Below are 7,220 nucleotides of genomic sequence, written 5' to 3'. Positions count from 1 at the left end.
TTCACTCTCAAAACGCATGAAATGTTTTCCGCCCACACTACGCCAGAGAAATTTAAAATCCAACGAACAATCGCCTGTCATTTTGTATTTGTGTTTGAGGAAAACTGGGGCAGAGAATCGCACAATTGTCGTGACGTCATCGTTCACGAAAAGCTCCGTTTTCAAAATGTTTTCCGTCCACGCGAGATACAAATTCCTCCGGTTTGAAGAACGTTTTCGGAAAGTTCCGATTTTCGATTAGTTAGGACGGTAGCCTTAACCGTAGAAATAAAGCTGCGTTTTCAAATTTCTCCGGCGTAGTGTGGACGGACCTTGGGCAATCAAAGCTGTTTTAAATTTGTGTGCGTCGTAGGTAATTCTCAAGTTCTTATCAACTTGCTTTTAATTTGTTCAAAAGATAACTTAGAGACTTCTGTTTAGTTTATGGTTTGTTCGGGCTTGATAGCAGAGCGCGAATCGATCGATGCAATCTGAGCGAAGCGAAGGGGAGTGTGTTGACGACTTCCCAGGTGTGTCAATTTTAAATTTAGCCATGAAACCAAAACAACATTGCACAAATAGTCGTTTTTTCCCCTTATTGCTGTCAGTTTCAGATAACACATGCTGGTGAGCCTATCTACTTTTCGAAATGCAAATTTGCTGGAGTATCCGAGGAGCTGCAAATCGAGGAACCGTAGAAATTATGAAACCCGGGAAAACGAGGAATCCGAGGAAGCCGCGGAACCCAACCTTTACTCATATTTCCCGAGAGAGAGTGATCGAGATGGATCATTCCGAATAGTGCCCGGTCCAACACTTAAAGAATATTTGGCCGGCAATGGAGTAATCTAATTGGTTGATTTTCTGTGATTGGAACTATAAACTTAGTCGTGTAATAAATATAGCTATCAGTCGAGAGTACTTGCGCTTATAAAGATGTGAAATAACAACAGCAGTGTGACGTAACAAGATGAACAAGATGGCGGTTGTCAACTTTTCTCGATCGAGTGGAATCTACTTGAGTGTAATGGTCTGCGTTTTGCCAAGCCTTCTCGGGGCGCGTTACAAATTACCTGCCTGTAAGTAACACAACAACCAAGAAAGCATCGAGGAAGCACTGTACTTGATATGACGACTAGTGGTGCGGGCATGAGGTTCACTTTCGATATGTATGTTAGTTTCGGTCACCCTTTTCGTCGGCAAAAAAAAAAACAAACAATTTAGGGAGAAGTCAAATATAAAGCAAGTTTGTATCGAATCAGAAGTTTGTAGATTATGGAGTTCACGGCAAGAAACAAAAACAAATGATATGTCCATAGACCTCTCTCTCCCACCCTCATGATAACAATGCAATTTGAACCACCCAGGGTGAGAGGGTGGGTGGAAAGAAACGTAACTATTTTCACTACATATACCTAATCGCATCTTTTTCTTATTTTTGCGACACGTAGTCAAGGAAAAATACCATGGCGAGACCGAAAGAGCCTTGACATCGTAGGAAAAACGACGACTTCTGATGATTCCGAGTTTGATTGCGGTGATTAAAGTACAAATCTAAACTTTGTCGCCCGAAATCAAATTTAACGCACAATTCAATTCCACGTTGAAAAAAAAAATGTTTGTCATTGCTAGACTTGTCTTCACATGATCTCACTTTCTAATGCGTGTGTTTCAGTTTTCATTCCTAGTTCAAGTCAACGTCAACAAACAATCTACGTACCCAATGGGACTCAAACTCAAATGTTATCATGCATTTCTCGATAAGTCTTTTATTCTTCATCTGTTAGGCAAAATTGCATCAGTGGATCGAGAGTTTCCTAGCTTATCCTACAAGATTTGTATTTCATCTGGAAAACAAAACTAAAATTATACGGTTCGTCATGGTGTCAAGCGTATCACCTGATGCATTCCACTCTCTACGCAACCAGCGAAGTCGTTTTGTCTGTACAAAGGGAAATATTTTGAAAACTAACTTTGATGTGTCACGTTAGTCTCAGAGGTTGTCAGAACAGCTGTCAGCTGTGACGGTCTGCCATTTGATTTCTTTTTTATTTGAAATGATTGGTAAATACGGTTTCACAGTTTTCTCACGTTTTTTCACCGTGAGCACAGGTAGTAGTTTAAACGCGGCTTGAATGAGTCAATTCCGTGACTGATTAGGTGATTAGATGATTAGGTATTTTTAATCGTATGAATGCGAGTGCAATTAAATATTTACACTGGGAGTTATATTCGTAAACTCTCTCAAAGTTGCAGGATCGAGCCATTAGGCAAGTGTAATTTTGATCAAAAGGCTAAATCGTTAATTACTAATTAATTTAAATTCAAGTTAATTTCTGCCTCTCCTGCCCTACACCCAATCTCCTGGTTGATCAAAAGCGCTCTCTCAAAATATTCTTTAGCTTTAGCAACGTCACCAGTTGATACAAGAATACTCCCTTGGATTCCGTAAAAGGCCGCTTCCCCTTCTCTGGCTCCAATGTCTGTTGTGACGGCAAGTGCCTTCTCATAATTCTTGTTAGCCTCTGCATATTTACGAAGATTACAAAGTACTCCTCCGAGTTTTTGGTAACAAAGACCGATTCCCATTCTGTTACCAATTTCTTGGTGAATCGCAAGTGATTTCTCGTCATGTTCTCCGCTTTTCTCATATTCTCCAACTGATCCATACACACTTCCCAGTTTCCAAAACAGGAGGCTTCTCCCTGTCTGTCACCAATTTCTTTGTGGATTGCAAGTGATTTCTCGATATGTTCTCTGCTTTTCTCATATTCTCCTACTGATCCATACACACTTCCCAGGTTTCCATAACAAGAGGCTTCTCCCTGTCTGTCACCAATTTCTTTGTGGATTGCAAGTGATTTCTCGATATGTTCTATGGCCTTTTCATATTCGCCTACTGCAGTTACAGACGGTATCCGGTGAATTTCGATAAACTAAAGCTAAGCATGTAGCATTTCCTTCAGTCCATAGCTGACCTGTCGTACTTCCGAGCCACAATTTTGGCTTTACTATGATGGACAAAGCTGCCATTGCGATTGGCAGTTATACGATTCCTTTACCTTAAAAATTGAATCTTTAGAATTCAAAGAGTATGTCAGTCTTTTTGGACATTGTTCCCAATTATCTTGAGTATAGCCGTCATCTTCTATTCCCTCCTAATCAAGATAAATTATTTCGAGAAAAAGCAACCGGTTACGGGCCAGTTACACACTCACCAATGGAGTATGTCTAGAGTTCTTTGACTCTTCTAAGCGCGAATGAAGTTACGACTGTACTCTCCGTCGCTTCTCCGTCGCTGTACAGAAAGAAATTAGAAGGAGCAGCATAAATTTAAAAACAGACAGTTTTTTCGACAAAACCCGGTACCGATTAATTCATTCATCTATTCTTAAGTTTAGTTGTGGCAATGTACTAATTTCTAATACCATGCTACAATATTTCTAGTTCCTGCGCCGAACAGTTGGCATCAGCACGTCTTATATGAACTGTAGGTTAATCACCTTCCTTACAAATGCTTCTGGAAACAAAATTCAGTGGTACGGTTAGCTCGAATACAGAAGAATCGAGGTGCAGAGTTTCCAATTGTTTTGGTAATTTTAAAACATCTCTTCCGTACTGTGTGCATAACGTTTGATTGGCATTATTTTCACTGATGCAAGTGAAGATCAACGTAAGTACCTTGATCTTCTCCTCATTCAGGAAAGTGAGGTCCGGTTATCAGCGGATATTTACTAAGACCCGAGCACTTTTAACAGGTATTGTATACGCCGATTACCACGCCTAGCATCCCAATCTAAGAGCAATTAAGTTATTTCATCCGTTCAGATTGACCGTGCAGCTTAAACAGCTCAAAAGTTTATAGAATTTACTGATGTTTTGCAGCTCTATAAGAGGTCTTAATCCCAATCCAAAAGCAATTAAGTTATTTCATCCCCTCAGATTGACCGTGCAGCTCAAATAGCTCAAAAGTGTACAGAATTTCCTGATGTTTTGCAACTGTATAATAGGTCTGAAAACATTATTCACTTATCTTTCAATTAGACGTCTAAATCGATAGATTAAATCCACCTTTTAACAGTCTTCGTCAAGTAAACAAGAATTTCCTTCAATATAATAAAGATGCAAGCAAACATGTATTACAATGTCTAAATTAAGTAATTCAACGTGTTTAACTCTTGAGCATTTTCCTATCTCTTTGTGATGGTATGGAATTAGTATAAGTTAGAATTAGGATTATGATTTTCATTTTAATTTCTTATTTGTGAATAATTTTATAAATAATTTTGTAAAGCGCATGTGATCATATCCACGTATCAATAAGCGATATAAAAAGGCCATTATTACTAAAACGATAAAAAAATTCATACTCACCACTTCAGATCAGAATGAAATTCAAATTTTTAGTCTGCATTAGCTCAAAGGGGATCGACTTCAAAATAACAATGACGACAAAATTATTACACTTTCGAACCATGGGATAACCTTCCGCTTTCGACTGTTCATGGAGTCTTCTTTTACACAGCCAAGTATCAAATTTATAGAATGTGTCATTGATACAGAATTGCCACGTTTCATATTTCCTCGTGTTTCAGTTTTCATTTACAATTCAAGTCACAAAACACGATTTGGATTCATAATTTTCCTATAAATATATACTGTGCCTGCATGTATGTTTCAAAGGTTTCTTCCATGTTTTACGCTGTTGACAGAAAACTGATGACGTCACTGAAGCGACCCAGCAGTTTCAGTCAGTTACGCCGTTGCTTTTCGCACAAACGTTGTTGTTTCAATACCAGGACATAAATCAGAATTATAGTAGTTCCTAATTTCATTCGTAGAGCGAATCTGGTCCTTCTACCTACTAAGTAAGATCAGATTTTAGCAGCTACAATGGAGGAAAGCAGTGACGGTACTCAGAAATTGAAGACTCTCTCTCTCCCAGGAGTAACACAAGAAAAGAAAGAAATAAATCAGGATATAACATATTTTAAGAAATTGGTCACAAGACGACTTGGACAGAGAGTGGTTTGCTGTCACTTCAGTAAAGGAATCTCTGAAACTGCTAGCTAAGTTTGCGCGGACTTTGTTGCACACGGAAATTGTTTGTGCCCCGGAATTGGTGCAAATGGATACTGTATGAATTCCATAGTCTGTGAGGTGCATTCGTGTGTTCTATCCACTAGAACACACAAATGAAACAGTTTGATTCCTCGCTACATGGTTAGCTCGCGTAGGGAGGGCGGCGAATATCGAAAACAAAACACTCGCGCACGCGCGCGCGCGCGCGCGAAATCTTGTCAGCTTCCCACGCTGCTGTATGGCCTTCTGCATGTTAATATTATTTGGATCTTTTATGAACAGCGTACTTATGTAATCTGTATTTACATCTGTCTTTTCTTTTCTTTTTTTTTTTTTAATTCTTTTTTTCTAATGCCGCATGGACAGGGGGATTAAGCATGGTCTGGGACACTTCCATTTTCCACGCTTTTCGGTACGTTTTAGTCTAATATATGAAGAGAGTGCCCAACGAGTTCGATCCAGTCCGAAACGGCTGGGAAAATATCAAGTTAGGCCTGAAACAGGGCAAGGGCCTTTAATTTTACCGAATGAAAATGAGTTAATATATTTTCGTTTAGTGTCGTGCAGATGTCGGTCGCTGCTTTTATCTAAGTGATAATTTGAGTAGTAGGCGGTGTGGTTTCCCACTAGATAACAATGATATCTTTCCAGTTCTTTTCAAATTAGCACCACCGCGGTATTAAGGCGGAAGATAAGAACTATTTCTGAACACAAGGACTTTATTTCGGTCCTTTGGTCAGAAGACCACGTCGGTGTGGGTGTGTTCGGAATCTTGATACTGATATTTTATTTTCTCAAGAATAAAAGATCAATCGAGACATAAGGCCATTCCTGGTCGGGGTTTAAACGCCCTCTGATATGTTTGATTAAAAGGTAGGGGTTGTCTTTGTGATGTTAAATATATCCAGTACACATAAATAAGCGACCAATAAGTCCACAATAGACTTATATAGAAATTACTCCTTCATTCTTGGGCTACATTCCATCCAGAAATAATTTCAATGGAAACTGCTTTGAAAGTTTTGTTCTAACTCAGAATATATCTTTAACGATCTGCCCCTTTTGTATAGTGCGATAGGGGGGGGGGGGGGGTCTTTGACTATTTCGGTAAGCAATAATCCTGTGTTTTTAGGAGAACATTTCACCAGAGTAGAGCCGCTGGAGGTCATAGGTTTGTGTGGTTTCCGCTGTTATCCGCATGTAATTTGAACATGTTGGTTACTTCATTTTGTATTATTACGCCATTATAAGTAGAGATCTCGCGTTATTAACTCGAGATCTCACAGTTTAAGTCAAGATCTCGCGTTGTTAACAGGAGATCTCACATCATAAGTCGAGATCTCGTGCTACTAAGTCGAGATCTCGCGTTATAAATCGAGATCTCGTGTTATAAGTCGAGATCTCGCGTTATAAGTCGAGATCTCGGGTTGTAAGTCGAGATCTCGTGTTGTAAGTCGGGATTTCGTGATACTGCGACCCAAACTAAATCGACAGTAATATTTTGGCTTTAAAAAAATATACTCATATCGAGATGGCTACTGGTCACCGTAAAACAAAAGATAAACACTTTACGTTTAATTTTAGCATGATTTTGGCCAGCTACTTGCCGAGTTAAATTGAATCATAACTGTGGTCGTGGTCTTAACTACGAGAATTCAGAGCACTTGATCTCCGCTCTTGATCTCCGCTCTTGATCTCCGGTCCACTAGGAGACAATTTTTTTTTTCTTTTTTACTTGAGATATTTCTGAATATTTGAACGTGATCAAACGGAATGGATCGGCTTTGATATTAACTTAGCTGTTCTTTGACGAAGCAAGGCTTTATAAGCGTGGTAGGTGAGTAGGAAGTTATTATCGATAAAGTTTACATTTTCAAGCACCTTGCTTTGTTTACGAATGTACAAATTTGTGATCGGGTCCGTTTTTAGCCGGCCGAGAAAGCAGATCTAGAAATTCGTGTGACGTCTATGCTGCTCGTCACTTCTTCCCCTTGCAATTGCATTTAACGAGGTTATTATGATTATTATTATTTTTTTGAAAATTATTGTTTTGCCTCATTCGTGATGGCGTTCAGATTCAAAGCCCGCGCGTCACGATCGTGGGATTCTTAGCGGAAACTCTCATTAGTGACGTCATCATACGACCGGAAGTGAGAATT

Source organism: Orbicella faveolata, unplaced genomic scaffold (genome assembly GCF_042242905.1).
Source record: "Orbicella faveolata isolate gen_17 unplaced genomic scaffold, um_ofav_v1 contig_25, whole genome shotgun sequence".
Taxonomy (NCBI): Eukaryota; Metazoa; Cnidaria; class Anthozoa; order Scleractinia; family Merulinidae; genus Orbicella; species Orbicella faveolata.
This window is presented reverse-complemented; position numbering follows the sequence as displayed.